This window comes from Cygnus olor, chromosome 3, assembly GCF_009769625.2.
Source record: "Cygnus olor isolate bCygOlo1 chromosome 3, bCygOlo1.pri.v2, whole genome shotgun sequence".
NCBI lineage: Eukaryota > Metazoa > Chordata > Aves > Anseriformes > Anatidae > Cygnus > Cygnus olor.
Window position 1 is genome coordinate 117,390,331 of NC_049171.1, and position 10,189 is coordinate 117,400,519.

General features: G+C 45.0%; 1 long non-coding RNA gene across 1 annotated transcript in view; it reads left to right on the plus strand.

Annotated features, from left to right (window-relative positions):
- The window catches only part of LOC121068047, a 44,942-nt gene extending 37,233 nt beyond the window's left edge, over nucleotides 1-7,709 (plus strand). Inside the window, exon 7 of the long non-coding RNA XR_005818577.1 lies at nucleotides 1,501-7,709. This is a non-coding gene — a long non-coding RNA (uncharacterized LOC121068047). The remainder of the gene's footprint in view (nucleotides 1-1,500) is intronic.
- Nucleotides 7,710-10,189: the final 2,480 nt, after the last annotated feature.

The window sequence follows — 10,189 nt, forward strand, 5'->3', positions numbered from 1 at the left end:
AGAGAGGCTTCTGGGGACTCCCATACTGCAAATCCCCCAGGGTGACTGGGATGGGAACACAGTCAACCAAGCACTAGGAAATGAATTGATCAGAAGAAGAATTATACTTCTATGTGTGTTTAGATTTACTGTTTAGAATTATATTTTTTTCCCTTCCATTTGGACTCTCTTGTTATCTGTAGACTCAGCCAGGGTGCATTGTTCAGACAGTCGTGGTTGTATTTGGATGGGTCAGGCCCTATGAATTCACTTGGCCTTGAAGCAAAAAACTCATCATGAATAATGAAAGAAAAGGAAAATAATGCCTGAGACAGAATGACTTTAAAAATGATTAATATCTATTCTTTCCCTCATAATTTGCCTCCAGACTTTTCTCTTTTCAAAATAGCTTGCCATTAGCAGTTGAACTTTCAATAGGCAGTACTTCAATGGAACTGGTGCTCTGAAGCCAAAGGGAACATTATTATTATTATTTATTATTATTATTATTTTATGAAATCAAGGTTCATTTTGATAAGTTCAAAGCCCTAGATGAATATATAAAGGACCAAGTTCTGCCCTCGATCACATCTAGTTGGCTCAAATTGGCCACTTGAAGCACAGCAACATTTGCCACAGAGATGCTGAAATTCTTGAGACCATGGAGGTAAACACCACCACCAGGTTCCCGTCCAATAACTACTTACAGAAGAGCAGGTCTCTTGCAGAGCATCACAGAGGGGATTTGCAATCATGAAGGAACAGAATATATCGGGGCTGGAACTGACTCGCACTGAGTACTCAGCAATTCTCGGGGGCTCCTGCTCAGGTTCCCAGTGCCTCATCTCTAGGCAGGAAATTTCCTTTCTTTGAGGCTTTTATTAAAGATCAGTTCAGGTAAATGCTGACAATAAGCAAGCAAACCTGTTGAGCCACAAGTCCACAACTGCCCAGGCAACTGGATGCCTCTCTCTGACATTTAAGAGAGCTAACAGCTGACGAAATTATTGCATTTTTTATCCTTTTTACTTAAAATAACAAAAAATGCTGCTCTTGCAATTGCATTTAGGTTCATTTTCAGCAGAGTACTCCTATATCCCATCCTGAGTTTCTCAAGGCACCCAGCTGTTAAAGGGTAGGTTCCTGTTAAAGTAACCTCTTGTTAAAGGAGGCCTTTTTCCCATAGTGCCCTGACCAATCCTCACTCTAATTCCTCGTCCAGAGCTTTGAAATAACCCAAGGAGCTCTATCTCGCCCAGAAGGACTTCTACACCAGGATTTGGGGCGTGCTGAGACAGGGTTTGGAGAGCTGAGCTGGCAGGGTATGAACGTAGAGCGTCTGCAAGCAATAGTGCTAAGGGATAAAGAAACTGAAATTCTTTGTTTTTAAGGGAAATATTCAGCCCTTTGAGTTAATAGGAGTCAAGTAGTGCCTCTCAAACATCTATGGAACTGTTTCTACTATGGTTTGAGTTGGAGTTTGCTCCTGGTGAATGCAGCTTTACTGTGAACTGCTTCCAGACACCGCTGTCTTCAGCTGCTTTGCTGTCCCTCTGAACATTTCCATCTAAACTCCAGGTGGGTCTCCTCATCTTGGGCTACTCTGAACTTCAGGTAAGTGTGCTGTCCCCTAAAGTCTTAAAGCTATGTAGCGTGGTAGTGCTTTGAGGTTTTTTGAGATGATAAGCAGAAGTTGGATGCCTGTAGGACATAAAGTTGCTCCTTTCTATGATAGTTGCGAGTTGAAATAGTTGTGTAATATGAAAGATGGTGATTTTTGTCTTTGTATGGTGATTATTATTATTATTATTATTACTATGCTTCTATCTGCCTGCCTATTTTTAGCTCCCTTTATGTGATTCTGCTTTGTCAGCATGGTTAACTTTCAGATATCCGTATGGAAGAGATATGCCCATCTTGTGAGCCTTTACCCAGCTGACTGTCTGTAGATAGCAAGATTTTATGGGAATTGGTACTTTTAAGAAAGTCAAACTTCTTTGATTTTCTGTCAAAATAGTGGATGATGATTTTGTTTGTAATGGTCAGACCTGTCAGTTCTCTGAGCATTATGGTCTTTGTTGGACATGAAGTCAAAATTGTTACGGTCTTAAGCAATGCTCCTGTTGACTATGTGGGTAGCTTTTTCTTAGGTAGACATCTCTACTCCTGCAGACACCTCTCTAACTTTACCTGCATCACTCAATGAAAGTACCACCATTTTGAAGTGAAACGTGCAGAACACACTTTAGCAGCACCTAGGCTCTGACTGAGATTGGTGGCTTTATCCCTGCTTAAAATGGGGGCTGCCCCAGGTTTCCACTGCATCCTTTTCCTGGGGTCCCTGGTCTTGGAGGATGGTTGGGAGAACAAAGGGTGATCTTGTCCTCCCTGCCGCAGTTTCAGACCCACCTCAAGGCATCAACAGGAGCTTCAGGTGTGCCAGCTAAACTCAATGGTGAATTGGCAGTCACAGCTGACCTCTGTTAAGACACTTAGTGGGCAAAGGACAGTGGCCAAGCCCTGAGAAGCCACCTGGACCTCCTGTGCTTTTTGAATCAGGCTCTGAATTTTCCCTGCCTGTGCTGGGAAGTGTGGCGAGGCCTTTTCATGTGTGTAGCAGATAAAGCTGTTTTTGTTGTCCATTGAAAGCATGGCAGCCTCTGCCTAAATGTCTGAACCTGTGTCAGGTACCCCATCATGGGGACTTTAATGGCTCAGGGGAGGAGGGCTTATGGGGCAAAACCCTTCCTCACCGAGCCCCCCACCCTGATTTCAGGGGTTTCACCTGCAGTGCATGGCTGTCAGCTTTTTGAGAAGTAAAAATGCACTTGAGTATTATCTGCAGATATAATTGAATGTATGTACAAATCCACTGTACATACACCTGTGCTGCCTCCTCAGCATGCATAAGTATTCCCTGCATGCGCATGTGTTCTCTGCAAGCTACACTACACATTAATAAGACAATCCGTATATTGCATTAGGACATACTGTATGCAGACAATGCTCCAGGTACTGAATTTTTATTTTTTTTGTAAATCCTGAAATATGGCTGATATGGTCCGCTGCAAAATGAACCTATATTGGAAATGGCAAAATTGTAATGTAAAATATACTGGGGTCAGTGGGGTGTGATGTTTTTTGCATACATTTTTTCTCCCTTGACCCATGCCATTCTCCTGCATATAGGGGGGAAAAAGCTTCATCTCACACAGAAATGTGATGTCCTTTACTGCCAGAGGCTGTTGCTGTTTTAAATGAGGAAAAAGCACAATGCATGAAGAAGGAAAATTAAAGCATATTCATTTTGGAAATTAGATACGGTGTCAGGAGACTCTCTGGAAATAGCACGGTTTGAATGGAGCACCAGTCTACAAGACAGTTCACTGAACTTTTGACCACTATTTATACTATGGGAGCTTTTGAAATGGGAAGACAGCAAAGTATTTTATAGCTGTTTAATAGTGGATTGTGGTTTTTACTAGACATTTATCTTCTCTTTGAGTGTATGTAAGATAAGTAAACATTATGTAGTGTAATTGCGTTACGTTGGAAGCACTTTAATTTAGGGTTGGTTTATTTTCCCTATTTGCGGTACATCTCATCTCGAGCAGCAAAGCCACCCATCTGTGCAAGTGGGTGCAGTTGCCACCTGAACGCCTGACCCCATCCCTGATGTGTAGCTGGGGTCGTTCCTGGGGTCAGCATTGATCTAAGGGATGCTTTTGCTGCTTTTTGTGTTGGGGAGGAATGTCTAAAACGGGGGTGGCCGTGGCCCTGGACCATTTGAGAAGCTCAAGTAACTTCTAGCTCCAGGCCTGCCTTAATCTCACTCTCATTTCTACATAGTGAAACTCATTTTCATTTTGTATAACAGCTTCAGTCCCTCTTTAGCATTCCAGGTACACTAAGCAATATACCCTTCCAGGGCTGGCAGCTATCTCATTACAATTGTAATGATGCATCACCAGGCAGACATGCATGAATGAAACACTGTTTGCAAAACCAAAAATGCGTTTGGGGTATTTTTAGGTCCTATTAACTTGGGCTGTTGTTCACGGAAATAATGTGGAAAGATCAGAATTTTGGTGTAATCCAAGAGAATCTGGTCTTGGAGCAGTTTTAGCCCTTAATTGAGACTCTTCTTTCTCTTCTTCCTTCAACTTATACGTAAATTTAGCTCAAATTGACAGGAATGTTGCACTGTAGTGCTTGGTGTCAGAGGGACCGACCACATGAGAGCCACGCTGCCACCATCAGGCGATTTCGTGCAGCTGAGGGTTCAAATGGAGCTGTGCAGCACGGTGTTAGGTGTGCACAGCACTGTTTTCCTTACACCCTGCTGCCCTGGGGATGATCATAAAATGGATCTACTGTTGCTTGAAACTGTGAAGCAGTACAATAAAGTCTCTCTCTTTTTTTTTTTTTTTCCTTGTGACATTAGGAGAAGTCTAAGCTGATGGACACCTATTGTGTAGTGATCTCTTTGTCTTTTGTCATTTAGCCCTCCATATAGTGTAGCCTACATGGGGAGGAAAAAAAATTCTCCTTCTGCCATGGAAGATGCTTTTCTTCCTTGGACCAGAAGCTCCTCTCCTATCACTAGCCAGTAACAACCCTTCTGTTCATCCTTATGTCAAAGCCACACTACAGAGCTAATAGAGATCGCTGACAATTAGAGATGAGCTGAAATGATTTGGCAAACTCCGGGTGCGTGTGAACCTGAGGGTGTTCTCGGATCCCTTCGAGCCTGTCGGTTGTATTGCCAGCCGCACGCTTCCCACATCCCCCATCCTAATGGGGAGAGCAGTTGGGATGATGAGTCCAGCTGGGCCTGGAGGATGGAGAAGAATGAGAGGGGGAGTCTTGATAGTGAGGCATCTCTCCCCTCGGAGGCTGCTCTTTGTTGCTTCTTCATGCCAAGTCATCCCAGGCACTGTCAGGTTTCTTCCCTCTGTGCGAGATGAATGTGACAATATCCAAGGATGGCTCTCTGTCTTTTGCTTGTGACTAGCTAGATGAGGTGTATGTGGAGAGACGATGTCACTTGAACAGGCAAGATGGACAACGTATAAGACGGTATTTTTACAAGGACTACAATTCCCTATCAGCTAGCACATCATCATTTTTTGTTGTTTGCTGTTTTGTTTCCTCGTTTTTACAGTGAGTGTTCTTGCCCCCCCAAGACTGATGAAGCATTTCAGTCTCATGCTTCCAGGTTGTCCAGTATGATATAATGAAGTATCTTGGTCCTTATTATGCCAGAAAATTATGGATTGACTGATAATATCATGTTTTCCTTACTGGTTATTCAATTTGAGACTGCTTCAAGGTAACCAGTTCAAACAATAACCCAAGTATTGAACCTACTGTTGAACCTACCTTAACGTACCCCAAAATAAATGCCTCAAAATTAAACCTGCATAAGGTGATGGTCCATCACTAACAAAAAGGAGCTGGCTGATGGCTAAGAGATGGCCAGCAGCAGTGTGTTTCCACCTTGAAAGACTGAGCTTACCTTTTATGCTTGCTGCAGCCCTGTGCCAGCCCAGAAGGGTTTCGCTCAGCCCCAACTAGCTGTCTGTGGTAGTGTGGAGAGAAGCTGGCTCCCCAGCTTCATTAGGGAGCTCTGCTGCAGGAAAATTGCTTAGGGAATTTTGGTAAATCATTTGAATTCCTGTGAAACTGAAATGAAGAGGTGTGTTTTCATTATTTTATTTTATTGTCTATAAGGCTCCAGGGTCTCTTTCTCTTTCATCATGGCACAGAAATCTGTACTTCAGTATTCCCATCTGCCAGTGTGCCTGATATTTGTGGAGGACTTCAGAAGGACTTCAGAGCCTGAAGTCTAGAGAAACTTCTCACCTGCACCCTGGACAGATTCGTGCATATGGAAACAGTGGTGGTGAAGAGCAACAGGTGTCTGAAAACTAGAAATTAGTAAATTTCAATTTACATTTTGCAGGCATGTGAAATATTTCTGTCCAGCCTTCAGAAATGTGGTGGGGGCCCATGCTGATAGTTCTCTGTCCTATCCTACATAACTGCACACATTTTGCTGTGGAAAAACACACAAAACCCAGACCAGAGCTGAGGCCCAGAGGTAATCAAACAAAAAAAGCCTGAATGACTTGGCCACGTTGTTTGCATTTTAGACCATGTGAACATACGTTCACTGCCTGTGAACAGATCCACAATAATTTTAGACTTGATTGCTGTTCTTTATTAATAGAAATGCCTAATGTAATGCGGTGTCAATGCCAAGTCCTGACAACCTTTCCTTTTTTTCTTTCTCTTTCAAACATAATGCATCTAAGGCCAGATCAAAGTCTCCCCCAGCCTCTACTTGCTTAAGATCTGCTTGCTCAACCAGGGCACCTTGTCAGGGTGGAGATGATGCTGTCTCATCAGCAAATGCTGTAAATATCACTCAGATGATCTTCTTAGGCTGAAAATAGCTTCTGTGGAATGCTAATTTAATGTAGATTCATAAAATGAAAGGAATTGAATGAATGGCAGTAGGTTTGCGAATAATTTGAAAATTGAAGCAGTGATAAAATTTGTCAAATAACATGTGCTCTATCAGTAGTTTGCTGTGCTCTACGTAGTTACCAAATGGTCTTGGTTCTCCATTAATTTTTGAGGAAAAACTGGGTTCTTTTTTTTTTTTTTTAGCTCCATCATTTTTCTATTTCAAGGGCCATTGTTTACTTTTGAAGTGGATGAAAGATGAATTCAGGCTACGTTCTGACATTACAATGAAATTGTCGATAGAAATCAATGACTTGTCGCACGATGAGTTAGGGTCTATAAGGCAGCCTAACAGGGTCCTTATATCTTCAGCCTCCTTCATTGTGCTACCCTCCTCAGGAGCCATGCGGCTGTAGTGTTATTAAAGGTGTTGTCATACTTAAGGGGATTATAATTGAGTTTAATAAACCAGGAAGCTGAGGCATGGCACCCTAATATTGGCGCCAAAGTTACAAAGCGTCATATTGTCTGCAGAGCCTGATATTTGTATCTGCATTTATTGACCCTGGAGAGATAATATAAACAGGAGAGAGAGGAGAGAGGTCAAAGAGCTCACCTTCGTCTGCTGCGGATCGCCATTGGGCGGAGCAGGTTTGCACACCCTGTGCTGAAATACCACTGTGTCAACCCTGTCCTCCCAAAGACCTCACCTTGCCTGGCTTTGGCTGCTTTTTAGCGTTTGCATCAGAATGGCAATAGGATTATATAGCCTTGGGAGTGCCTATGGTGTGTGCGTGGAGTCACCCCCATGAAGATGTTGGTGTCACCCAGATGTCTGCTGGTGGGGTGCATGTTGGACATGTGCTGTGCAGACTGGGTGCTGATGGGTTGCTGGCTGCTCCCAGGACACCATGAAATGCCTTTTTCCTTCCTGATGAAGCAAGGATGTGTCCAAAGCTCCCACCTCCCAGCCCATGCTATTCACAGCCCCTTTGCTTGGGGCAGCTCAGAGCCAGTTGTCCTCTCCTGCTGCCTGAGCTCCAGCTGTGCCACAGTGGCTGGGAGGATCTGGGTGCTTCAGCCTCCAAATGGCCTGGCCTGGCCAGGAAGGTGGTCTCCTTCACCCAGAGGGATGGTGCAGCCATCTTGCTCCCTGTGCCGCCCCCAAATTCAGCCAGATTGTAAATTACACAATCTGGCTTCAGGCTGTTTCCGGAACAGAAGCGCCTTCAGCTTAAACTAGCTCAGCCCCAGGAAGAGATGGCCCTAAACAGAAATTATTATTATTATTTTAATTAAAAAAAAAAAAAGAAAACCCAAAAGAACATGATTTATAACAAGATACAGGAACAATTTATTCTCTCTCTCCGTGGATTAGAGAGGTGGTACTTGGAGCAGCTTGTTAAACAGAAGTGCTTGGCCCCTGGCCTTGCACTGCTGTTTAATGATCCACTCTTCGTGTGCCACCTCTCTAATCCATGGAGAGATAGGTACAAATTGTATCTATAATGTTATATTACTTAACAGTATAATGTATTATAAATCATAGAATTGCATCCCTGCCTTGTAATTGGTGAGATGTGTTGCATGAGAAATCCCCTAATTCAATATAAAGTGGTTACTCTTATGCATAACTACCTCTCTGGATCAAACCAATTCAGCCCAGAAGTGGTGAGGGGAAAGTTAAAGCTTTTTTTAATTAAAAAAAGCAAAAAATATGACTTGGACTGGCTTTATGGGCGCCTCACTGGCTTTATAGGCCCCTGCCCTCGAACTGGTGTTTAACAGTCCCCTGCTTGCGGGCAGCTTCTCGCAGCGGGAGCAGGTCTGCAACAAGCACTGTGTCTGCCCGCTCCTGTTTGTGGGGTTGGGTGGGGATCTGTGGGGCACCCCCGTGTCCCTCTGCACCCCCCAGAGCACAGGAGGGGGCAGGGTGAGTGGCTGGGGGTGTTTCTGCAGTGTTATCCTCTCGGCACACAGAAGAGGCTAGAAGATAACCGAATGTAACATCCCTGGGTGAGGAGGAAGGCTCTCTCCAAAGCTGTTTTCTCCTTCCTGGAAAACCCAGGTGAGGAGCTGAGCAGGGCACAACCTGGCATTGTTCCGATGTGGCAGCGATCGGCGCTGTCTTGGCGTGGGGTTGTATGAGGTGCTCTTAGAAACGGATGTATCCCGTGGTCTGTAGGAACCTCCTTCTGAATGCAGGATTTCCGTGGGTACCTGTTCATGGAGGATGTGTCCCCGCATGCGGTCCCGTAGCACTAGGGCTGATCCCGATGTGTAGGGGTAGGCCTGGCCCGCCACTGGAGGGAAGGAGAGGGGTGTGTGCAGGGCCTTCAGCACGGCCCTGCTGTGCAGCAGTGCCCTTCGTGGTGCCCATCGCAGCGATGTCGCGGCACTCCTGCACATAAGGTGCAAAACAAGGCGTTAGGGAATTTCCCACCCCCCAGGACAAAGCCAATGTCTCGTCCTTGGATGGTGACCAGAAACAACTGCTGCTTACAGGGAGACTTGAAACTACCAAAAATATCCTCATTATGCAACGCTTTATCAGTAAAAGAAATATTTTTCCTGACCCTGCTGGTAATCCACCAGTGTCCTAAAGCCGGGTGAGTGATGGGCTGGCTGATTTATGCTGTGAAGTTGTAACTACAGCTGCCCGCTCCCCGCCCCCCCAGTAAATAACTAACCTTTCTTCAATAAATAATAAATAAACCCTGCAGCTATTCTAGACAAACTATGCTTAATTAAAGCCTGTGACACTAAAACAGGTTGCCTCTTTTTTCAATTAGAAAATGCACTTGTGGCAGGAGGAGAAAAATTCAGAGTAAGAGTTTGTCTCAAAGTGTGATGGAGATGGGCCATGAGGAAGGCAAAGGAGACGGCGTCCTATGGGGTTTTACCAGCGCCGGGCTGAGACTGGGGGCTCTCAGTGGGGGCGGCAGGGTGCTGGGTCCCTGCACCCTGGGTGCTGGCAGGGCTGCTGGCCTTGACATAGTGTGTGGTTCCCCAGAGTGCTGCTGCTTGGCAGTCAGACAGACACCCAAAGTCTTCACACCTCTTAGAAGCAAGAAGTCTGGAAATCCCATGCAATTAGTCATGTTTTTATTTTTATTTTTTCTCTGCTTAATTTTGGTTAACACATCGATGTCTGGGGAAGCCACTTTCTTCTAACAGTCCTCAAGACTCACCCTCAAGAAGTTTGGTAGGCTTAAAATGAAGGAGGAAAAAAAAAAAAGAAACTCTCTGGACCTCCTAATGACTAAACTAGTACACATTTGCATCGTGGGGGGAGCACGTTGGTCTCACTTTCGGAGGCATTGCCAGGTATGTCAATGAAGCAGAGCAGCCGTGCAGCCATCCCCATCTCCTCCTGAAGGCACGGGGCAGCCAGAATTACTGACTCAGAGAAGTTACTTAATGCCTTGTCTGTTTATGTGAAGTGGGAAGGCAAGAAATTGCCTTTGTCCGTGCAGTGAAGTGAGGAGGCAGAGGGCCCTTTCTTCCCGCTTCTGCACGCAGCAGCCCTGCCACGAGGCAGTGCCCTTCGCTGGTCCTCTGCAGAGGGAAGGAGCCAAGCTGTTTGTGTTCAGCGTTTGTTTTGCTTGGTAAATAACACCCAGGGAGAACCTCAGAGATCCTGCTTGTATTTGCAAACAATGAGTTTGTGTTTTCTTTCTAATTGGAAGGTCCCATGAAGGTGGGGAATGCGCAGAATTGGTGCTTGTTCCTGCAAGGG